We start from the raw sequence: 24,495 nt of genomic DNA on the forward strand, positions 1-24,495 counted from the left end.
AGGTGCTTGGTGGACAACTGGTGCTAGGCTACCCTGCTCATGACTTCCCTGGATGATACTCTTTCTTCCTCTCCTCCCTCCCCTTTCCATCCCCAGGGACTCTAGCATTACTGTTTCCTCCTCTGATTTCAGTGGCCTAGAACTACAGCTGAAATCTGTTCCCTGGTTCTTCCCTGGGGGCAGGAAGGGTCAAGATTAGAGATCTGGAGCTAGAAGAGACCTCAGGGGCCCATCTCATTCAGTCTCTCATTTGACATAGGGAGAAACTGAAGTCCAAAGCTGTGACTTACCCAGCCAGGGTCCTCACAGGTGGGATTTGAATCACTGTCTTTCCACTGTCTCTGACTCTCTCCTGTTTTTCCCAATTGCTTTTTAAAGTTTATTGATGTTTTTTGTCTTTATATCAATTATTTCAGTCTTCCCTCCAGATTGAGGCCTCCCTGGTTTCAAAGAAAAGCAGTGAAGTTATATCATCTGATGCAGTGAGCACATCTGAGAGTGTCTATGATGTACTGCCCTAGGAAATGCCTGCCTCTCCGATGTGAGGGAGGCCGAGAGTATAGTGCTATTAATCTGGGCTGGGGTTTGTGCTTGGGCCAGTGTGGAGGAGAGAGCCCTGAGCAGGGAGTCAGGTTACCTAGCCCTGCCACCAACTGATGTGACTATGGGCCAGTTGTCTCACTTCTCTGTGACTCAGTTTCCATATCCGTAAAACAAGGATGGGATGGGACTGGTGGAAGGTCTTTTAAGGCCTTTTCCAGCTCTGTGTAATAAGAACTGTAGAGGTTCCTGCTTGGAAACTTGAATTCTCTTCCCTTCCATAGGGACCACCAGGCTGCTTCCTCTTCCCTTCCTTTCCCGCTTTTTCCTCTGTATCTTCCCTGTGTCCAGAAGAGTTCACCTGGGAGCCAATGACAGATATCTTATAGTTAGGTTTGTAAATGTAAAAGTCCTTCTCTTCCACCCCCAAGCAGACTGGGCTGAATCTAATCAACCAATGAACAAAGCTGTTAAGAAGTGCTTACTGTGTGTGAGGCCCAGAACTAAGTGTTGGGATACCAAAAAAAAAGGCAAAAGCAGATTAATGCCACAGTAGTCCCCATCATCCAGATAGCATTGCTTCCCCCTTCCCTACCCTGCCCCAAGTTGAGGGACAGCTGTGCCTCTAATCTCTCTGTGTCCCAGATTCTGGAAGGATTCCTTTGGATTCAGAATCTGTCAAGCCAGATTCAGTCCCTATCTCCTGCCTTTTACCTATGGCTATTTGAAAGATGAAATGACTAAGGAACCAAAGGTTTGAGCTTCCAAGCATATCGATTTCTTAAACTATGCATGCCAATTGCATAAAAAAATGGGACTGGAGCTCCTCAGCTTAGGGCTGGACTCTGAATACAGGGAGAGACAGATTTTTATGCCTTAAAAACAACCAAATAAGACCAATTAATTAAAAGAAAGCAATTAACCATGATACAAAATTAGGTAATCTGATTTCTAATTGAAGGAAAGATAAGGGACCTTCCAGGTTGGGAGGGGAAGAATGAAGATTCTACAATTCCCTGAAATCAGAAAAAGAGATATCCTACTCCGCCCAAATGTCTGTATTCAATCAAAGCAACATGAAAACCATAATTGATCCACCAGTATGGAGTCAGTTTTCAGATAAGACATATGGGTTGCTTGAGATGTATAATTGTGAGAAAGCTCCTTGCATCAGTCTTTAGATCTGACTGGATCTGTAGTTACCATAATCTAAGTCTTTACTTATGGGTCTCTAAGCAACAGATAGGGGTGGTCCAGCTTCCCAGCTATGTTGGGCTAGGTTCAAACAATGCATTACAATTTTCTTACATTTCTCATAATTGAATAAAATCTTCTTAAGAATAGAAATTGGACCAGACCTTTAATTGAATAAAAAGGGAACTGAGCTAGCTCCGGAATTGAGTCACAAGATGGAATTGGTTTGGTTTGCTCAATTCCCACAATTAGCCCCTTGCTGTTCTAATCCCCTCAATTAGAGGTGTCCCGCAAACCCCTTCCAGGTTACTACCCCTTCTAGGTCTCTGTAAACCTCTGTTGTTCTTCAGCCCTAGGGAGCTGAAGGATTAAGACTGACTTTTTATTCCCTCCTTCCCCCATACTGAGAAATATCTTAGTTTTTAGAGTTTGTGGCCAAAAGGAAAGGCTTGAAGACCTAACTGCTGGCTCAGATACCACCTTCTCCATGAAGCCCTTTCTGATCCCCCCCACCCCATTACAAGTTTTCTTCCAATATATTGCCTCCATCTTTCCTTCCCACTTAGGTCATTCTGTCTGGTGTCCCAGTCATTTCTGTTCTCACCTCAGTGGAAAGAGCCATAGATGAGGAGTCAGAGGGAGGAGTTTGCAACCTGTTTAGATTCTTAGCTTGTGAGCACAACAAATCACCTTCTGGGTGTCTGGTAAATCACCTTCTGAGTCTGGTTTTCCTCATCTGTAAAATGAGGACAAGATACCTTCAGAGATCTCTCCTAGTTCTCTATGCTAAGATGTTAAATTATAAGGTCTTTGTGAATTGGGTCTGTATAAAACATACTACTGTGGCCTCCCCTGCTCCAATACAGACAGGGCTTAGGAGGCAGAAGGCATGAAATACTTAGTCACTGTCAGTGGTGTTGAATTAAAAGGAGGGGAGAATATTGGTTGGGGGTGGTAAAGGAGACTCAGCTGGCAGGTGTGGGGACTATGAGGGGTCAAGGTCTGGAGTGAGAGTGACTGCAGATGGGAGCTAAAGCACCATTGTCCCAGAGTCCCAGAGGCCAGGTTGGGGTCCCGAAACCCAGGTTCTCAGGGGAGCCTCTAGGCCTGGGCTGGACCTCTAAGTGGGCCTTGACATCTGACTTTGAGGGTCACGTAAGAGGACTGAAGATAGCTGTGCAGGGGTTGGGGACAGCCTTTAGCCTGTAGCCCTGGGGTAACACTTTGGGGGCCAGACTGGGTATCTCTCACACTCTTTCCCTCCCTACTTGATGAATTGCCTTAGCATTGGTTACTGGGTCATTGTCTCTCCATCTATTTCATTACATTCACTTAATTTTGCTTATTTTATTTTTCTCAATTACATGTAAAAACAATTGTTAACATTCAGTTTTTCAAATTTTGAGTTCCTAATTTTTTCCTTCCTTTCCTCCCCTCTCAAGAAGGCAAGCAATTTGCTATAGGTTTGACATGTGCAGTCATGCAAAACATTTTCATATTAGCCATATTGTGAGAGAAAACAGACAAAAAACTCTGAGAAAAATAAAGAAAATATTCTTTGATCTGCATTCAGACTCCATCAGTTCATTCTCTGGAGGTGGATAGCATTTTTCATCATGAGTCATTTGAAATTGTCTTGGATCATTGCATTGCTGAGAAGAGCTAACCCTAAATTTACAGCTGATTATCGTACAGTGTTGCTATTACTGTGTACAATGTTCTCTTGGTTCAGCTCATTTCACTTTTCATTTGTTCCCATAAGTCTTCCCAGGTTTTTCTGAACTTCACCTGCCCATCATTTCTTATAGCACAATAGTATCCCATTGCATTCATATACCACAACTTGTTCAGCCATTCCCCAATTGATAGACATCCTTTTAACTTCCAATTCTTTGCCACCACAAAAAAGCTACTGTAAGTATTGTTGTATTTATTTTCTTTTTTCTTTGATCTTTTTGGGATCTAGACCTAGTAGTGGTATTGCTCTATCAAAAAGTATGCCCGTTTTTATAGTCCTTTGGGCATAGTCCTAAATTATTCTTCAGAATGGTTAGATCAGTATGCAACTCGACCAACATTGCATCAGTATCCTGGTTTTCCCACATCCCCTCCAACATTTGTCATTTTCTTTTTCTCTCATATTAGCCAATCTGATAGATGTGAGGCCTCCGTGGGCCTAGAGTCAGGAAGACTCATCTTCCTGAGTTCAAATCTGGCCTCAGATACTTACTAGCTGTGTGACCCTGGGCAGGTCACTTAACCTTGTTTGCTCAGTTTTTTCATCTATCAAATGAACTAGAGAAGAAAGTGGCAAAACACTCCAGTAGCTTTGCTAAGAAAACCCCAAATGGGGTCACAATCAGACATGACTGAAACAACTCAATAACAACAACAGTTTGAAAGTAGTTTTAATTTGCATTTCTCTACTCAATAATGATTTAGAGCATTTTTTCCACATAACTATATATAGCTTCGATTTCTTCTTCTGAGAACTGTCTATTCATATTTTTGACCACTTATCATAGGAGAATGACTCACATTCTTATAAAATGGACTCAGCTTTTTACTTGTAAAACTTTCCCCTCAGTTTTCTACTTTTCTTCTAATCTTGGCTGCATTGATTTTATTTGTGCAAGACCTTTTTAATTTAATATGATCAGAGCTATCCATTTTATATTCCATAATGCTCTCTATCTCTTGTTTGATCTTCAATTCTCTTATCTGTGGTTCTGCCAGGCAAAACATTCCACACTCCCCTAATTTGCTTACATTTTATTCACTTGTAGTAGGCTTTGTGAACATTCTCCTTCACAGCAATAATACAGGCTGTCCCAGAAGTCTTAATGTAGTTTTAAGCTTATTTTGGGACACCCAGTATAAGCTTCTTGATGGCAGGAACTCTATCTGTCCTCTTTCCTTCCCCCCCTCTGTCAATTTGGCAGATACTACTACTCCCAATTTTGTTATTTTTAACTACTGTTGATATATTCGTATTGTTCACTCTGTTACACACTGTATGTATTTTTATACGTGGCTTTGTTGTCTCCTTTATTAGAATGTTAGCTGCTTGCTAGTAGGGGTTATTTTGGGTTTTATACTTGTGCCCCAGCGTAGCACCTATTTAGATGTAGGGACTGATGTTTAATAAATGCTTCCCCCCCTCCCCCAGGCAATCAGGGGTTAAGTAACTTGCCCAAGGTCATACTGCTAGTAAGTGTCTGAGGCCAGATTTGAACTCAGGTCCTCCTGACTCCAGGGCTGGTGCTCTATCTACTGCACCACCTGGCTGTCCCAATAAATGCTTCTTGATCGACACACCTACTATGTGCCAGGCACTGTACTTAGATAATGGAGAAGCAAGAGCAGTTGGTAGATGAGGAAAGGCTCTGAAAGGGTTTTTCACTAGAAGGTGGTTCATGAGCTCTGTCTTAAGGGAAGTGAGGGATTCGGGGGGTGAGGGCTTCCTAAGTGGTGGGGAATGGAAATGAGAAGACAGGATGCAGGGGATGGAGAGTTGACCTTGGGGAACCACAGATAGTCCAGCTTTGCTGGGATTTCAACCTGGAAAAGGTAGGTTGGAGACAGATGGTGAACTCGAAAGCTGAATTTCTATTTTGTCCTGGAGGCCGGAGGGAGTCACTGACATTTCTTTAGTGGGGAAGTGACGTGGTGTGGGTCCCATCACGCCAGGCACAGACCGCTATACATACAGCCAGCCAATTAGCAGTCCCTGTGGCGCTGAACAGAGCAGTTCTGCAAGGTCAAAATGCCCAGAGCCATCTATAGTCATACCATTTTGAACCTCTTTCCTCACCCAGAAAAAAAAAACTACATGAAATCCTCCCTAGTCACTAAGTCCTCTGTGAGGGAGGCCAATAGGACCTTTGAAAGGCAGATAGTGTCGTGTACAGAGCACTGGGATGTGAATTGGGAAATGGGTTTTGGTCATAATTCTTAACTTAATAGCAGGGCATTGATTTCTTCATCTATAAAATAAGGGGGATGGACCAGGTGATTTTGCAGGTACTTTCTAACCCTAATACTGAATCACATACTTGTAGAGTTGGAAGGGACCATGGAAGTCACACAGTCCAAAACCTACCTCCTTGCCTTTTTCTTTTACAGGTGAGGAAACTGAGGCCCAGAGAGATTAGGTGACTTCCCTAAGGCCACACAGGTTAAAAAGAGGAAGAGCCAAGATTTGAACTCATTTGCTCCAAATCCAGTGCTTTTCCCAAGGCACCACTATCAGTCAACAAACATTTATTAATAGACATTTACTGTTTATGCTAGATACTATGCTAAATACTGGGGATAAAAAGACACAGAGCTTGAATACTAACGAGGAAACAGCAGAGAGACAGAGACGAGGGAGGGAGAGAGAGAGAGGAAACAGAGACACAGACAGAAACAGAGCAGAGAGATAGAGAGGGATAGTGAGACACAGAAAGACACAGAGAGACAGAGACAGAGACTGACTGAGAGACTGGATTTGTGATGCCACTGCCCAGGTGAGAAAAGTCCCTCTGTCAGTACTGGTCAACCCCTTATCTGCACATTCTAGTCTTGGAGAACTGCCTAGAACTCTGAAGGTTAATTAACTTGCCCAGAGTCACACAGGTAGTATCTGTCAGTCAGAATTTGAACCCAGTTTTTTCTGATTTTCAAATCACTGTACCATCCTGCTTGGGGAAGAGGTTTGGAGAAAGGAAGCATCAGAAAGGTCTTTATAAAGTGGTACAGGTAGGTAGTGAAATGGATAAAACACCAGACCTGGAGTTAGGAGGATATGAGTTCAAATGTGGCCTCAGAAACTAGCTGTGTGATCCTAGGCAAGTTGCTTCACCCTGTTTGCCTCAGTTTCCTCATCTGTAAAATTAGCTGGAAGAGGAAATGGCAAACCAGTCCAGTATCTTTGCCAAGAAAACCCCAAATGGGGTAAAGAGGAATCAAATACTGAACAACAACTTGAAGGTCTTGAAGGAAACCAAGGATTCTGAGGGTCTGGGATGAGAAGGGAGTGCTGTCCATTGTAGGAATGGAGTAGGACAGCCAAGGCAAACAGCCAAGGCAAAAGCAAGTAGAAGGGAGATGGAATGTGGATTATGGCCTAGGATAGCTGTTATCACAGAATGAGAGATGAATAACATGGGAGACGTCTGGTAAGTTCTTTTTTTGGGGAAACTTTTTATTAGTCAATTTATTTGTTTACAGTTTTCTACAAGGCTGGAAAGTTCTTAGATTTCGAACTAAGGGATTCTGCTAAGAATCAGACTGGCATTAAGCAGCAGCCTGCTAGTTGGAGACGCCAGTTGATAAAATGTCATGTACACTTGTTCAATCGTGTCTGACTCTCCATGACCCCCATTTGGGATTTTCTGGGCAGAGATACTAGAGCAGTTTGCCATTTCCTTCTCGGGCTCATTTTTACAGATAAGGAAACTGAGGCAAACAGGGTAAAGTGACTTGCCCAGAGTCACCTACCTAGTAAGTGTCTGAGACTGGATTTGAGCTCAGGTCTTTCTGACTCCAGGTCGGGCTCTCCATCCACTCCCCCCCTTAAACCTGGGAATTCGATAACCACTCCGAGTCAATACCTGATTTATTGTTTGGCTGATTGGAGAGAATGTTAGCAGATGATGCTTTAAAGCTATGCTGTGGGCACACCTACATGGGTTTTTTCCTTCCAGGGAGCTTGCTGGTAAATATTTGTCAGCACAAGGCAGTCAGGAGAGGGTAGTGGGGTGGGTGGGCACAGGCAGTGTTACAAAGTCAGAGCTGGAGGGATGGTTAAAGGTGTGCTCCAAACGCGAATGACAGAGGAGGAAACTGAGGCCCCGGGAGGCTTTGAATCGCCAGATGCCCCCGCAGGCCTGGCGCGGGGCCAGCCGGAGCGAGTGCCAGGTGCTAGGTGCAGGTGCCAGGCTCCCTCCACGTTCCGCCAATGGGCAGAAGTGCCGCACTACGGAGGAGGTCTCAGGGGTGGGGCCACCGCGTTGGGCATCCCTGCTTCCAGCTGGCTCCCCTTCTGTTTCTCTGCCTCTTGCCTGCCGGCCTCTCCCGGGGCTGGAACGTTCCCCCGCCCCCTTCCCCAGGCGGGAAGGCCCGGCTCCCAGCGGGCTAGCTTCCCACGTGGGTGCGGCGCCAGAGCTAGAACCCGGCCCAGGTTTGGAGCAGGGGCTTCGCCCCGCGCGTGCGCACGCGCCGCCAGCTCCTTTCCTCCCCCTCCCCTTTTCTTCTCTCCCCTCCCGCCCCTTCCTCCTCCAGTAAGGTCTCAGGAAGGGGGGGCGGGAGGGCGCAGCCGGAGCTTGCCCTCAGCCAATGGGCTGGGGGCCCGCGGGCCCGGCCCCCTCCTTCCCTCGAGCGCGGCCCAATCGGAGTTTACTACAATGTTGTGGGGCAAGGAGGTGGGGGGGAGCTGAGGAGGGGCTGGGGGAGGGGGAGGCGTGCGGGCGCGCGTGAGTGCCGCGAGGGCCGGGGCCGCGGCGCCGCCGGGGACCGTCGGCAGGGGGAGGCGCGCGCCAGGCCGCCCGTTCCTTCCTTCCTCCCTGCCTTGGCTTGTTCTGGCGGTCGGTTGGTCAGTCAGTCAGGCGGGCAGCCCGCGAGGCGGCGGCGCCTCCTGCCATTGTTCCTCGGGCGGCGGCGGGAGCGGAGCGGGAGCGGGAGCGACGCGAGCATCCCGAGCCGTGCACGGTGAGGCGAGGCGAGGCGAGGCGAGGCGGCCGGGCAGGGGCCGGGGTCGGGCCGGGCCGGGCCGGGCGGGCGCGGAGCTGTCCCGAGGGGACGGTCCTGGCGCCGCCGCCGGCCCAGCCTCTTTGTTTGCGGCGGCGCCCCCGGAGTCCCCGGGCCCGGAGGCCCCGCCGCGGGAGGGGGCTCCCCATCTGTAGCAGGAAACCGGGTGATTTGGACCTGGGCGGGGAAACTGAGGCCCAGGGGGAGAGGGACTCGCCCAAGGTCACCCTGCAAGTTCGAAGCCGGGACCTCTGGCGGCGGGGCTGGGCCTGGGGCTCGAGCCCCTCGTGTTCCCGGGGAGGGCGCCCCTGGGGGGGTCGGGGCGCAGACCGGGGGTGGGGGGATTTCCAAAAAGTTTTTTTCTTTTTCCTAGTCCCCCTCCCCTTCTGCGCGGGTCGTGCAGGGTCCGCGGCCGGGGACTGCCTCAGTAGGAGCACCCCACCTTTCCCAGGTTCCTAGAAGTTATTATTGATCCTTATTAGGACGTGGGTCTTGTCGTGGCAGTGACAATAGCTAGCATTGGCATAGTAATGTACTCGTTATCTCGTGTTGTCCTCACAGCCCTGGGAAGTAGGTGCCCCCATCCCCGGTTTACTGATGGGGACGCTGAGGCAGAGAGGTTCAGTGAGGTGTCCAGGGTCACCCAGCTGGTCAAGGACTGGAGCAGGATTGGAACTCAGGTCTTCTGGATTCTCCCGTCCAGCGCTCCCTCATCCAGCATGACATGTAGCTACCTCTAGAGCCAGAAGGGACCAACAGGGGAGGACCTCGAGGGCCAGAAGACCTGCCCAGGGTCACCTGGGGCCAGTAAGCGGCCAGACCTGTGCTGGTCCCTCCCCACTGCCTGTGCTGCCTCTGTAAATCTTTAGGGTTTTCTTTATTGCAATCCTGTGCAATTCTTATTATTCCCACTTTAAAGAGGAAGATGAGGGTCAGGAGAGATGAGTAACTAATCTTGGTAGTGGAACTCTACAAAGGTCCTGGCACCATGATTGGCTGTAACATGCTTCTGGTGTATTGGGGGAAGGAGAGCAAACTGTAGGCTTTGAAATGCCACAGGGCATATGCAGATGAGAGAGAATAGTTTATACAGTGCTTCAAAGTTTGCAAAGCACTTTCCTCATGGCAAACTTTTTCCGGGAAACTGAAGTATTTCGAGGTCATATGACTCATTCATGGTCATACAGTACAGTTTTGAACTCTGGTGTCTAGAATCACAAATCCAGGGCTCATTCTACTTCCCTATTACCTTCTATCACAGTACTGGTACTTTGTTGGCAGATCCCATGCTACTTCCTAGTGAGATGATTTGGGGCATTTGAAAAAAAATATACTTTTAACAGTCTCTCAATTTGAGAGATTAAATATCTATATTCTTTGTTTTTGGGATTCTTTAGAATCATAGTTATTTAGTTTGGCATTGTGACTACACACACACGCATGCGCACATATAATAATAACATTTACTAGGGATTGTATTGTTACCTTACGTATGCGGAAATTGGATACTAGACTTGTCCTCAGAATTTCATCATCAAGCTATTGCTGGTGAGGTTTTGCCCAAACAGGTTTATTCTTCCTAGGAACAGGCATTCTCTCGAGACAGAAAGTGATTTCACGTGGAACAAATTGCTGATGGATTGGTTTCTAGCCACATAATAGTGACTGTCATACTGTTGTTTTCTTGACTGTACCCAGTCATAATTGAATAGTCTTTGGAGACTCTCTGGCATGTGTGTTGAAGATTTTTTGAAAGATGCTAAGCTTTTATTTTAGTAATTTGGATGGTTTCACAGCTGCTATTTTGTTCTTTCTGCTTTTAGGGAAAACTGAAATAAATGGTTATGCTCTGAGTATTACTATAGTGGATTTTTATGGCTCATCATGAGGATATATGACAATTTTTTATCCTTACTCTTTCCATTATCTGTCTGAATTTGAACTGAAACCTTTGTTGGTTTGGCCATTTACTTCAGTCCACCATTTTTCCTTTTCTAAAGTCTCATTTAATCCCAGGTCTGCTCTTGTAATATAAACCCCTACTGAAAAACAAAGATGTAGGGCAGAGCCCTCTTTCCATTCTGTAAATCTTATCAATTCTTTGCCTTCTGGATATTGGCATTTTTAGAAGTTAGTTTTCTATGTGAAGTCCAAACCAATAATAATAGCTAACAATTGTATAGCACTTGCTGTGTACCAGGCATTGTATTAAGGACTTTACAATTGTTATGTCGTTGGGTTTTGTTTTCGTCTTCATTTTGTTTTCCATTTCTTAAATATAGGGTGCCATTGGTTACTATTCCTACTCAGATTTCTGGAAGTGACTTTAGTGTGTGTGTGTGTGCATGTGTGAGCCAAACCTTTAGTTCTTATCGAGAGAATATTCCTTATTAAGTTTTTCTCTGACAACTTGTTAACTAGTCAACCAGGACTGAAAAATCACAAGACTATTTGTGTTTCTGATGTATTTGTGTTTGAGTTGTGTTTCCTTTAGTTAAAACGGTGATACAGTAAATTCATTCTTTAGCAGAGGTTGACAACTTCCTGTGATTCTTTCCAGTTCTTAAATTTATGCATTTCAAATAAAAATTCTTTGGCCTTTCAGTGGTCTAGATCATAAAGAAAGGAGAAAGGGTAAGTGGGTATGTGCTCTATTTGATTAAACTTTGTAACTCATATAGATTCTTCAGTCAGGAGGGATGCTAAACTTTTCTTTGGACCTTAAAAAACTCTATATGAAATTTCCATTCAGGTTTTTAAGTTTGTTCAAGAGGTGATTCATAAGTTTTAGAACCAGACATAGGTGTGTGACTGTCAGTCAGTGTGACAGTCAGCTGTGTGACTGAAAACTAGAAGTATGGAAATAGATTGTGTTGGTAGTGTTGTCATTACATACAGTAACAGGTACTATGTGTACACAGTATCTCTTTTACAAGCATCCTAAGCCATCTGATATAGAATTTTATTGATAGTCTTCTTAGGAAGGTAGCCAATGGAAAGTTTTCCAGTAATAGTCAGGAAGATTAAATATAGCAAATCACAGAAATTCAATTCCCTAGGTTTAATACAACACACTTTTATTAAGGGCTTGCTATGTCCCAGGTGCTGGTGTTAGCTACAAAGAAAAGTGATAGTCTCTGTCCTTGAGAGGTTTATATTTTCTTTGTGTTTACAGCATGTTTACAGTTAAATAAATACTAGATTTATTCAAAATTAATAAAAAGTAATTTCACAGTGGGGGAAGAATCTAAGGAGGAGAGGGAGAGGAGAATTAGGAAAATGCCCTTGTAGGAGCTAGCACTTGAGCCTAGCCTCCAAGGGAATTAGGAAATTCTAAGGAATGGAGGTGAGGCAAGAGTCTTCCAGGTTGGGGGGGAAGTGAGGGTGCAGCGTGTACACACAGAGGTGGGGAGGGGAATTCTAGTATTAATGGAACATGAGCTTTTAGTGAAACTCCCTTGAAATTTCCCCAGATCTTAATTTTTTTCGTAAAGAAAGGCTTCTTGATCTCTATTTCAAGCCCCTGGGGCTTCATTGTGTACTGCAAGAGTTCTCAGCCTTGGTACTTTTAAGCCCAAGGTCTGTGAGAAACTTTTCAAGGTGATGTGGGAATATTTGGTAAATAACATAATTCTATTGAAATTAACATTTTAATTTTATTTCTTATGAGCATATATATAACTCTAGAATTTATTTCCTTTAATATTGAATAATGAATGATGGAGTTGTCTCCCTCTTAGAATGTATGCTGGGAGCAGCAATTATTTCTTTCATTGTATTTGTAGCCCCAAGAGGGTGTTCTGCCCAAAGGAAGATGAATTTTGATGGCCAAAAACCAGCTAGTTAACTTGGGATTTACTGGCTAGAATTCTTTCTCAAAGACCCAATTCACTCTGAATCTCTTGGATTGGACAGTTGGTCCCTGCTCAAGCGCCGTTTAATGGTTATTTTTTGGTTTCTCCTGCCTCGGAGTGAATGTCAACAGTAACTGTTTCTGTTTTGACCAGCAACCGTGAAGGTCTTCCCCTCCTGGTTTGATTTTTTTTTTTTTAATTAAAGAGGTCATCCCTTAACTTACTTCTTAAAAGAGGCCTACCTTAACTTACTTCTTAAAAGAGGCCGTGTTGCCTCACTCAAAGTGAGAACTTGAAGAGATCTTAGCTTAAAAGGGCCAAGGTCTCCCTTAGCCTGGGCCATCTCCAGTTGTCCTGAATCATATCTGGTCACTCCACCCAGATAGCTCTGGAGGAGAAAGTGAGACTGGTGACTTTGTACAATCCTCCCTTACTCAAATCTAAGTCAGTTTGTAAGTCATGTCATCATCTCCCTGATGCCATATCCTCTTCAAAAACAAAGGACAAACCACACAAGCCCCACAGTGCTTGACACATACAAAGTACTTAATAGTTACTTGTTGACTGGTTTGTTTACCGAAAGCTTAAAGGTAAGGGACTTGAAAAGAGGCAGAGAACCCTTGGTACAGGTAATACGTGTAAAAAGCTCCAGATACTACTGCTACCTCCCTGGTATGTTCATTCATTTATGGAGCACTGTGCACACATCACCATATCCTTTGTTGTTTTTATTTTAAACAGGCTTTCATCTGGTTCCTCTTGTGATGAGGGTAAGCCTCTTGAGTTGCAGGCTTATGTCTTAAATGCTGTGAATAATGCAGAGTTGAGCTTTCTGAAATGCTAGGTCAAATAAAATAAAGTGAAATTTGGTAAGGGTAAATGTAAAGGCTGATTTTTTCACACTTGTGAAAATTTTTTTTTTTTTTAACTCATTAACAGTATGTAAGAGGTGTGGCTAGATAGAATTGTCTGAGAAAGATCTGGGGCATTTAGTAGATTGCAGGTTCAGAACAAATTTTGATATAGCCTCCAAAAATGTTAATGCCATCTTAAGTTGCAAGGAGAGAAACAAGGCTTGGAGGACTAAGGAAAGAGTTGAAAGGCTATCCCATTTGCACAGGTATTGGACATGTTCTACTTGGTGCAGAGGATTGAACTAGGAGGAGTGAAGGTGAGGCGCAGAGACAAATTTTCTCCTTGAACTCTTCCTAAAGATTAGAGCTGTCCAGAAATGAAATGGACTATCTTAGGAGCATAGTAGATAATAAATGCTTTTTGATTGGTTATTGTGTTTGGTGGAGAGCACATTTTTATGCGTGTCTGGGCTGCATTAGGTGCCCTCTGAGGTCCTGATTCTGAGGAAAAATTCATGAATTTGACGTGGTCCTTGCCTTTAGAGGTTGCCATTACCTAGGGATAAGGGATATACAAATAATTCTACTAGAAAATATGTTTCTTCAATAATTTTTCTGTATTGTCTTACCTTCTCTACTAGATTGTCAATTCCTTGAGGGCAGGGACTTTATATTTATCTTTCTCACCACAGTGCTTACTAAGTGTTAAATGAATCCAAATTAACATACTTCCTCTCCTTCTACTTCTTTTCCCCAACTTATAGAGGAAATGGGATTTTAACTACAAGCGTATTGTAAAGCATCCAATGACTAAACTACTTCCAAAGAGTTATATACATATTCATAATAGCTTATTGTGAAAACCATTAATTGTAAAATTTTACAAAATAGTCCTAGGTGGTTAGACTTTAGTCAAATGGTTCAGTGGATCTCCTCCTCAGTGTGGGTATTCCTCTAATAGTTGCAGATGAAAACCCACCCAGGCCTTCTCATCCTTTTATGCTGTTGTCCATGTCCTCCTGCAAATCCTTGGTAAGGGGTCCACCTAGTGTTTTAGAGCCTATGTATTTTGACATTATATAAACCACCAATGTCGCCTATCTCTATTTTATTCTTTCCTCTTGTTAAATGGCTGGACTACATCCTTTCGTAGTCATACATCTCTTTGATATCTTTTTTTTTTGTTGTTGCTGTTTTTTTCCCACAATTCATCGTTGGAAATATGTTTCAGTCTATTTACTCCCACCATGCATTTCTCCATTGTCCTTTGGGTGACCTGCAGTTTGTGATTCCTCAGAGATTGTAGTAATTCATGGTTCACAGTCATATAGCATCACCAGTGGAATATTAAGAAAGGAATAGGCAGGTTTTTGCAAATAGTATTCTATAGCAGACCACATCTTTACAGTCATGCACTTGTAGAGAATACAAGATCCCACTGTGTTTGTTGGCTATAAAGTATTTGATGCCTTTGAACAAAATGCTGCCAGGAAGTAGTTAGCCATAAGTTGGTCAGATAGTATTTAATCTGTCTGGACCTTGTTAGCCAGCTTGTTGCTAGATTATAAACTCCATGAGGACAGAGGCACAATCTTATTTTCTTTGCATCTCTCTTGAGTGCCTGCACAGTACTTTTACTATATTTCAAAATGCCCATGATTCACTAGTGCCTTCCTATTACTAATGCCACCCCTATTGTGAATTGCAGTGATAAAAAAAACTCTCATTAGCTGTCATTCAGTCTTTGGTGATGAGTCTCCCTGAATATAGCTAGTCTGATAGCCCAAGCCTTTCCTGTTTGGTAGATGATGCTTGTTTTCTTGTTGGAGAATCCATCTCATTTCCGCTCCACACCACAATGAGCTCTAAACAGGACTGAAGGGGAGGAGTTCATTTAATAGGCACTTAGCAAATGGGGGATTGAATGAAGGAACTTTGGGGAGAAAGATAACTATCAAAATCAGATTGGAAAAAAAATTTTCTTTTGAAAATTAGATCAATTCATCTTTATGTATGTCATGATCCTGACCAAGCCATTTAATGTGTTTGCAGAGATGTAAATTTCTACTGGAATATTCCTGATCATCTGTATTATTTATGAACAATTTTTTTTTGCCTTAATATACTGGATGTGTGTAAATACTCTGTCTCAAGACATTCATTGCACAAACTTAGCTTTCATATCAGATTAATGGGAGTGGAAAATGTTGTAGGCAAAAAAGTGAAAGACTTGAAAGAAACCTGCTTGGTTGTCTGTTGTTATCTGTCTTGAATTCACTTTGAGCTTTATCAGTAGCACCAGCTGTCCAGTTTTTCTTTAATGAGATAATCCTGGGTTAATGAGATATTCAAGTAGCTAAATTTCTTATGGTTTTATTTTGCTTTAGAGATGGGTGGAGGGGCTGCATTACTGGTAGCTCTGGAAATCTTTGCCTCTTTGATTGCACATTTACTTAAGAACTTTGCCATTTGCCAGTTTGGATGCCGAGGGACTCGGCACTTAGCAAATACATAGAGTAGGCTTGCAGGAGGACCTCAGGTGCTTCCAGGTGGCACCCTTCTTGTGGTCTACACCTGCTCTTTGCTGTCAGAAGAGACAAATTTTTTTTAGTGTTTATTTTACAACTAAATCAAGCTCCTCCTGATATGTCATTGTTAAATTTTAGGAATAACCCTAAATTTTCCAGTGAATTGAACCGCTTTGTTCAGGAAATACTGTTTAAAATTTAAATTTTTTCATAAAAATTATATTCATAAATTGTATTTGACTAGATTGTCTAAACAACTACCCCCAACATACTCCTGACTGAATCTTGTACAGTGTAAAATCTCTGAAAGCAGTTAAATAAAACAACACAAAGGAATAGTTGCAACTGATTGTACTGCACACTTATGCATAGATATTTTTGTTTCTTTGCTGAAAGGACTACTGTATACTTCATAAATTAGTACCGACACTATCCAACGTTTCTACTGAATTTTGCCATTTAAAGTTGTACATAGTTATAGTGATTGTTTATATATAAATCTATATGTTAATTCTTTTGGCCCTGCTTTATTTCTTTGAAATATTCATCATTCCTTATGGCACAGTAATACTCCATTATTTTCACATACCACGATTAGCCATTGCCCAGTTGCCTGATAAAGATTTTTCTTCACTTTTTTGCTATTCCAGTTAATGAGCACACACTTTTTCAGCACCGATTATGTTCCAGGTACCATGCTAGACACTGGGGAATAGAGACCTCAAGAACCCTATGAGCTTGTGTTCTGTGAGGCCACCTCACTGGAGCCACACACATTTTGAAAGAGACCAGAGGCAGGCAGCACGGACCAGGGGAGCCAAACCATGGCCACCACACCACCTCAGGTCCTTTTGGAGGCAGGCCCAGAACCCAAACCCCAAATCTCCTGGAAGAGAGCGCCCCTCCCAGCTGGCCCCCTGCAGCCACCATCCTGGGAGGCAGCCCTTGTGGTGATATGACCTGGAAACTGGTTCTGCACTTTCTGCTCCTGCCCCCTCAGCAACCATCATTATTGAAGACCAGGAAAAGAAAGTCCTTGACTCTATCACATGGCTTAAAACCATCAAGGAGGTCAGTTTGGCTGGATCAGAGAGTATGGAAAAGGGACTAATTTATAATAATATTGCAAATGTGAGTTGAGCCCAGGTTCTGAAGAGCTCCAAAATATAAATGGAATAACTGTATTTGCTCTTAGAGGCAATAGGGAGTCAGTGGAGTTTATCGACCAGGGTAAGGGAGTGATATGGTCAGACCTGCATTTTAGTTAAATCACTTTGGTATCTGGTGAAGGATGACTTAGAAAGGAGAGGACTTGAGGCTGGGACACCAATGAGGAGGCTATTGCAGTAGTCCAGCTAGAGAGGATGGGGGCCTGGACCAGGGAAGTGACTGCGTGAGCAAAGAGGAGACAAATACCAGAGATGTGGACATAGAAGTGACAAGATTTAGCAATTGACTGCATGTATGGGTGGACAGAAAATGTGATTTTGAGGATGACACTGAGGTTACAAATCTGGGTGACTAGAAGTAAAGTTGTAAACTAGTTGTGCTTAAAGAGGGATGAGTTTTTGATGAAATATAATGTGGTTAGTTTTAGATGTGTTGTATTTGAGATGTGTAGGAAACAAAAGTTTGAAATATTCAGTAGGCAGTTAGATAGTTATAAGTAATTGTGGTGCTTCTGTGGATATTTTTATACAGAAGTCTTTTTTCTGGTTAATAACATTATTTTATAAATCTAAAAGTGGGATTTCTGGACCAAAATGTATGAATAGTTTTGTAATTTTCATAATCCTAATTGTTTAATATAATGATATATAATAACAATTCCTAAATTCTCAAAAAGACATCTTTTTTTTAAATTCAACAGATATTTATTGATCAGTAATTGTTTTTAAGGGTGTGATAGGTCATATGGGACAGCGGTGTCCACATATCAACATTATCTAGTTTTATCATGTTTTTACTTTTTTTGTTAAATATTTCTCAGTTACATTTTAATCTCTTTTGGGCCATACTCCATGTTGCTGGCTGATGCCTCTAGAGGAAGGAATACACATGAGATTAGAACATGGCCCTGGGATCCTCTGGGAGTTTGTGAACTTTGAGGGTGATTTGACACTGTCCTCTATAGTCCATATTTTTATAACCTTTACAGGTGCTTTAGAATAGAATCTAGTCCAACCCCTCATTTTGGGGAGGGAATTGAGGCCCAGAGGGGGTAGCTGCTGTGTTCAGAGTTACACAGATAGTATACAAGAGAGCCAGAAAGAGAACTTAGGTCGTCTGACTCCCCACCTCATCATGTTTTCACACTGCCTCATATGTTATCTCATTCAGTGCTCCCTACATCTTGTTAGATAGGTTACCAGTCAGGTCAGACTGAAACACAGTGAGATCATGAGACTTGCCCAAGATTTCCCAACTCAGTGGAGCCCATTTTTAAACTTCATTTCAGGTGGTTTTTTTCCATTATATTGCCCCAAGAGCTATTACAAAGAGTAGAATAAGAAAATGATTAGCAGGTATAAAGTACTGTGTTAGATCTGAGGAGTGGGATCACCTAGACTAGACATGGTAGTTGTGACCTAGGTGGTGTTGGTTAGGGAAGGATTTCTGTAGAAGGTAGCATTTAAATTTTTCTTTAAAGGGATATGTACAAAATTCCCATTTTGAACCATCACGTTGTATATTGTTTTATTAGTCTTTGTTACTACCCTTTTCTGCATTTATGAAATGAGGAGAGTAGTATCAGATCTGTCTGTCTCATTGGACTGTTGTGAAGATCAAATGAGAATATATGTGAAAATATTTTGTTGAGTAAATCTTGATGTTTTCCCCTATCCCCTCCAATGCCCCAGTTTCTTGTTCTGCAAAGCCTAGCCCTTTTAAAAATACTTTTTGCAATTTTAAAAATTCTTGTTGCAAGGCTTTGTGTGCCCCACAGTAATGTTCACTAGTATAATATTTTCATGTGTGCTGTTCAAATAGAACAACCTGGAAAATTTAAAACCACAGGCCAATTAAAAAATGTCCTTAATTTTTGTTCTTTTGTTGGTGAATAAATTGAAATTATAGGATATTTACAACTAACGTGAAGTTGAGCTTCCTTGGCAAATCAAATTTCCACATTGTGCCTTTTCCCTCCTTTCAGAGTGAGCCTGTCAGGGTTGCTGCCTAAAAGCCGCAGGACACTTGAATGCTCTGCAGGCACTTTGATATGTTAACCAGCGGATGCTGGAGTAACATGTCCAGCCTGCGATCTGCAATGTCGATGATGCGCACACAGGGTTGCTCATAGAGTTAGGTGTTGGTGTCTGTTCAGCTGTCTACTGATGCTCTCATTCATAAGCTTCAGAGTAGAAGCAGTCATAAAGGAGGTAAATTTGCTTGTAAAATCCAGAAATCAATGCATTCAAACCACTGTTCTATTTCCTTGTTACCCGACACATGCACTTCTCACAATTGTTGTCTTGTTCCCTGTGGGTTCTCTTTGTCAGCAGACCCTCTGCTGATCTCTTAAACATTTGGATGAAGATTGTGTTTTCAGTGTATTTTAAGATGATCTGGACACGGATTTACCTTTATGTTTCTTTAGTGATATGAGCATCCTTTTATTATGAAAAACTTTTTTCCTCCTTGGGCAGGAATCCTCAAATTTGAAAATGTCCGGTTGCAGAGAATTCATAGCTACTGAAAAAGCAATCGATTTACAGTAAATAGTTTTTAAATTATACTTCTATGCCAAACTGATATCATTAATTTTCGTTGTTTATTTAAATTTGATGCTATGTTATTGGTAACTTATGGTGTAATTTTTATGACTTGGTTCATGGTGTGTTCAGTACTATTCAGTATAATAAATATAGTTGCAAACACACTGGGCTAGATTAGTATTTTGATTCAGTCTGCTGTGATTTAATGAATGTGTAGTGAGGTGGCTGAAGAATACCTAGAGTTTTGTATAAATAGTATGTATAAATCTGTAGAATTAAAGAAGGAAGTTCTAATAGTCTATAATGGTATATATTATAATTTTCAAACCATCTCCACAATTTTTGGAGGGGAGAAAGTTATTGTTCTCAGGAAAAAACTTGAGTGGAGTATTTGTTTATGCTAGTCTCTTTTGACTTGCTTATTTTACATGTAGACATGTAAGTATGTATGTATGTATATATATATATATTTCTATCCAAAGGGTGTGTCCAAATAGGTAGCTATCGAAAGCTACCTATTGGTCTTTTCTATGACTTTGGTGGCATTTGTGAAATAATCTTAAGGTATTAAAGAAGGAGATCATGTTTTAATTTGCTTCCATAAAGAGCAATTCTCTCATTATGATAATCTCCCATTAACTATCTCTATATTGAACCTATGAAGTTATATATAAACTGTGTGACTTCATGCTGTATTCTTTCCTCTGACCGCTGTTTGGTATTTTTCAGGTCGTTGTTTCTAGGCTCATCCAGGGCATGGATTAATAAACTTCCAACTCCTTAGGACACTGATCCTCAAACTTTTTTGAGTGTGGAGTATCAGCAAAACATTTTTTAGCTTATTACATTTCTGATATATGCATATATACTTATTTGTAAATTATATGATGATGTTCTCTCCTGGTTTTCCTGCTGCATATCTAATAGTGACTTTTTAGTCTTCTTTGCTGTATCTTCATCCATGTCATGCCCTATTGGGTATCCTCTGGGCTCTCCTCTCATTTTTTCTCTACACTCTCAATTAGTAATCTCATTAGCTCCCATAAGTTTAATTAATATTTCTATTTAGGTGCTTCCTTGATCTATATATTCAGTCTTAGTTTCTCTTCTGAGACTACATCACCAGCTGCCTATTGGACATCTTGAACTAGTTGTCTTTTAGACATCTCAAACTGAATATGTTCATAACAGAGTTTGTTTTCTTTTCCCCAAAATCCACCCCTCTTTTGAACTTTCCTGTTATTGTCCAGGGGTAGCACTATCCTTGTAAATCATCTGGGTTCAAAACCTCAGTGTCACTGAGAAATGCTTATTCTTACTCATCCCATATATCTAATGAGTTGCCACATCCTGTCATGTTTGCCTTTACAACATCTGTCGTATAATTCCCCCTCTCTTTCCTCATGCAATCACCACCCTTATTCAGACCCTCATCATTTCTTGTCTGCACTATTCCAATAGCCTTTTAATTGGAATCCTTACCTTAGGTCTCTTCCTATTCCCATCCATCTTTTGCTCAATTTTCTGACCCTATCACCCCCTCCCCTCCACTCAGTTAATATCAAAGATTCCCTATTATTTCCATGATCAAATAAACACTTCTTTGTTTTGCATTTACAGCTCTTTACAACCTAACCCCTTCCTACCTTTCCAGGCTTCTTGTACTTTACTCCCCTCCTTACACTTTTAGATCTAGCTATAGTGGCCTTGCTTACTGTTTTCATATCACAATCTATCTCTGGTCCTCCGTACCTTTGTGCATCTTGCCTTTGTCTGTTGGTATCCCTGACTAATTTCAAGACTCAGCTCACATGTCACTTTCTGCAGTAGGCATTTCCCAGCCCCCTAGTTGCTTTAGGCTTCCATTCTAAAATACCTTTCATCTATTCTGTACGTATCTCATATGTACCTATTTATTTACATATTGTCTCCCTATTAGACCATGAGCTCTTTGAGAGCAGGGACTGTTTTTGCCTTTTCTTGCAACCCTAGCACTTAGTACAGTGCCTGCTAGAGAGGCACTTGATTGCTTATTGACTATCATACCAATAACGTCCTTTGTAAAACAAACAAAAACAGAAATTAAAAATGGTTCAGATAAATATGAAATAATATTTTATTCTAGAGTCAACAGGGAGCCAGTGCCATTTATTCAATGTTCATAGTCAGACCTATGCTTTAGTAAGATCATTTTGGCAGGTGTATGGATGGTTTGAGTGTGGAGAGACTTAAAGGCAGGGAGACCTATTAGAAGACTTTTGAAATGATCCAGGGGAAAGGTGATAAGAGCCTGGACCAAGGTGGTGGCTGTGTCAGAGAGCAGGAGACAGACATGGAAGTAAAAACAATATTTGGCAACTAATTGGATATGATAGGGTAAGAGAGTGAGAAGTTAAGGATAGCACCTGTATTGTGAGCCTTAGTAACTAGGAGGATGGTGGAGCCCTTAACAGTAATAGGGAAGTTTGGAAAAGGGGAGGGTTTGGAGGGAAAGATGAGTTCTGTTTTGGACATGATGATTTTAAGATGTCTGTGAGTCATACAGGTCAAGATTCAAATAGGCAACTGGAGATTCAAGACTAGAGGTTCTGGAGAGAGGTTAGGGCTAGATAAATAGATAGGAAAATCATCTGCATAGAGATGATAATTGTATCCAGGGCTTAGTTTAGTACAGTGTTTGACTCATAGGAAGTGCTTAATGAGCACTTTTCAGTTCATTTGTTTATTCATTCTTATTTGGATCCCCATAAACAGTCCAGTGAGATAAATGGGTTAGATATTATCCTCATTTTAAAGATGAGAAAATTAAAACTCAAAAGGATTAAGTGATTTGCCAAACAGTAAGAACAAACCAAGACTCACTTGTAAGTTGGGTTAAGTCAAATCAGCAAACATTTCTTAAGCACTCCCTCTGTGCCTGGCATCTAAATAAAGGATAAGTTGAGCATTCTTTTTACTCAAGCAGACCACTTCTCTTTATTTAGTGTTGCTTGTTAAATGGATTAGATAGGAAATGTGCTGTGATGGATTCAGACTGATATAGAAATAAAAACATAATTATTAGTCTCTTAATAAAGAATTGCTAATCTTGTTAACCAGTATTTAGTCAGCAAACCCATCCATGTCATTTTGGATACTTCTGTGTGGTATTAATAAATATTATGATTCTGAAGAACAGAGTGAGACATACAAATGAACAGGCTATTTTAACGATCTCTTCTAATTTAGAACTCTGCCATATATGTATAGTGGTAACACATACCTTTTGTAACTTATGAAGATGCAGTACTTTATCAGGTTCAGTTGTAATTGCTTTGTAGCTATTGTTAAGTACATGAATTCTTAAGTAATCTCATTAAAATTCTTTTTAATAAAGTCAGATCACAATTCAAGTAAAGTACCCACTCTATTAAATTGTATATCAGTATGATTTTCTGTGTATAACATATATATACATATGTGTGTGTGTGTGTGTATATATATGTGTGTGTGTGTATAATTAATTTAAAGTCCCCAAGCCTCCTTAGATGGAAGGTTTTTTACCTTGATCCATAAATTTGGCACACAGGATGTGGAAAGTCATAATGGGTGACTTTTTGTAGATGGACTCAAGCAGAACTGTCAAGAGCTGCAAAGAGTTAAGTCCTCAGATGTTACCACCATCTATTTCAATTTGCAGAAGGGCTATGTGTAGTGCAGGTTACAGAGGAAGCCTCATTATCATCACAGACTGCTCCCTTCTCCCCAGGCCCTTCTCTCCTCCTTCATCGTTTCCCCTGTCTTTTTAGTTAGTGACCCAGAATTTCTCTACCACTGAACGCTTACTACCTGCAGAGTCCTGTTAATCCCAGCAGCATTATGTAATTACACAAGTCCTCGACATGGTGTCATGTGATGTTGTGTATGTGTCCTCCCACGCATGTATCTTTATAGAGTAGCTTCTCCCCATCTGGTGTTAGAGATGAGCTTCTTGTGAAGCTATTTTTAAATCTTCAAGCTTCCTGGCATCTTCTCTGCTTGAAATAACATCACTGCTTCTGAATGCAAGAAAATCCATAAAGTGTTTGTGATTCTTCAGCGTGAATGTGAATAGCAGTTTTATTTGTTTTGCTAATTTTGCCTTTTAAGGGGCAGCTAGGTGGTGAAGTGGATCTGGAATCAGTAAGACTCATCTTCATGAGTTCAAATCCAGCCTCTGACACCTACTTGCTGTGTGACCTTGGGCAAGCCCCTTAAATCCTGTTTACCTCTGTTCCTCATCTGTAAAATGATCTGGAGAAGGAAATGGCAGTCCCCTCCAGTATCTTTGCCAAGAAAACCCCCAAATGAGGACATAATGAGTTGGACACAATTGAACAAAATTATGTTTTTGTATATGAACCAGTCATAAGGTGTAGGAGGGAGAAATATTTCATGGATTCCAAAGAATATGATGTATCAGAAGCTGTGTAACTTTACATAATGCTTAAAGCATGCTAACACCATAACCATACATGTAAATATCTGTTTATCTTTACTTCATGTATTTAGATGGTAACCAGTTTTTTTTTTAAGTCATCTGAAGATTGGAAATAAACAGCCAAGACCAAGGAAATGTAGAGAAGGTAAAACAGTTTTTATCTTAAGGAGGTGGGGAAAGAAAAAATGGGGTGACCAATGGGAAGTAACAGTGAAAGTGAGTTTTAAAAAAACAGTGAAATCTTTGACAGCTACTCTAGTCCTTCATTGATAGTCTTTTGAAATTCTGACTACGTTTAATCTACTCCACAATTTACTCCTTAATTATATACCTCCTCTCCTTGATGTTGTTTTATGTAGCAAAACAGCTAATAGCTCCCTTTTAAAGGAAACCTTTCCTAATTCCTCTAGTTTTGATTATTCTCCTTTCTCAAAATATCATGTCTTCATTCATTCATTTATTCACTCATTTACTTATTTATTAATTGCAGATTTTATCTTCCTAACAGAATGAAAGCTCTTTAGATCAGACTTTTTGTTGTTGTTTATTTTTATATCCCTAGGGCCTAACCCAGTGCCTTGCACATATTAGCTACTTAATAAATGTTTGTTGGATTTT

At 41.5% G+C, this 24,495-nt stretch overlaps 1 protein-coding gene across 13 annotated transcripts in view; it reads left to right on the forward strand.

Annotated features, from left to right (window-relative positions):
* EPB41 (erythrocyte membrane protein band 4.1) overlaps nucleotides 1-24,495 on the forward strand; it is a 210,258-nt gene that overhangs the window by 23,358 nt on the left and 162,405 nt on the right. For 11 of the 13 annotated variants that reach the window (XM_072609615.1, XM_072609601.1, XM_072609607.1 and 8 more), the window contains exon 1: nucleotides 8,166-8,427. The exons of the other annotated variants lie outside the window; for them this stretch is intronic. The gene's annotated coding sequence lies outside the window, so the exon portion shown is untranslated. Of the gene's footprint in view, nucleotides 1-8,165; nucleotides 8,428-24,495 lie in introns of those variants that run through there. 13 annotated transcript variants of the gene reach the window in all.

The sequence above is a fragment of the Notamacropus eugenii genome, chromosome 5 (genome assembly GCF_028372415.1).
Source record: "Notamacropus eugenii isolate mMacEug1 chromosome 5, mMacEug1.pri_v2, whole genome shotgun sequence".
Classification (NCBI taxonomy): domain Eukaryota; kingdom Metazoa; phylum Chordata; class Mammalia; order Diprotodontia; family Macropodidae; genus Notamacropus; species Notamacropus eugenii.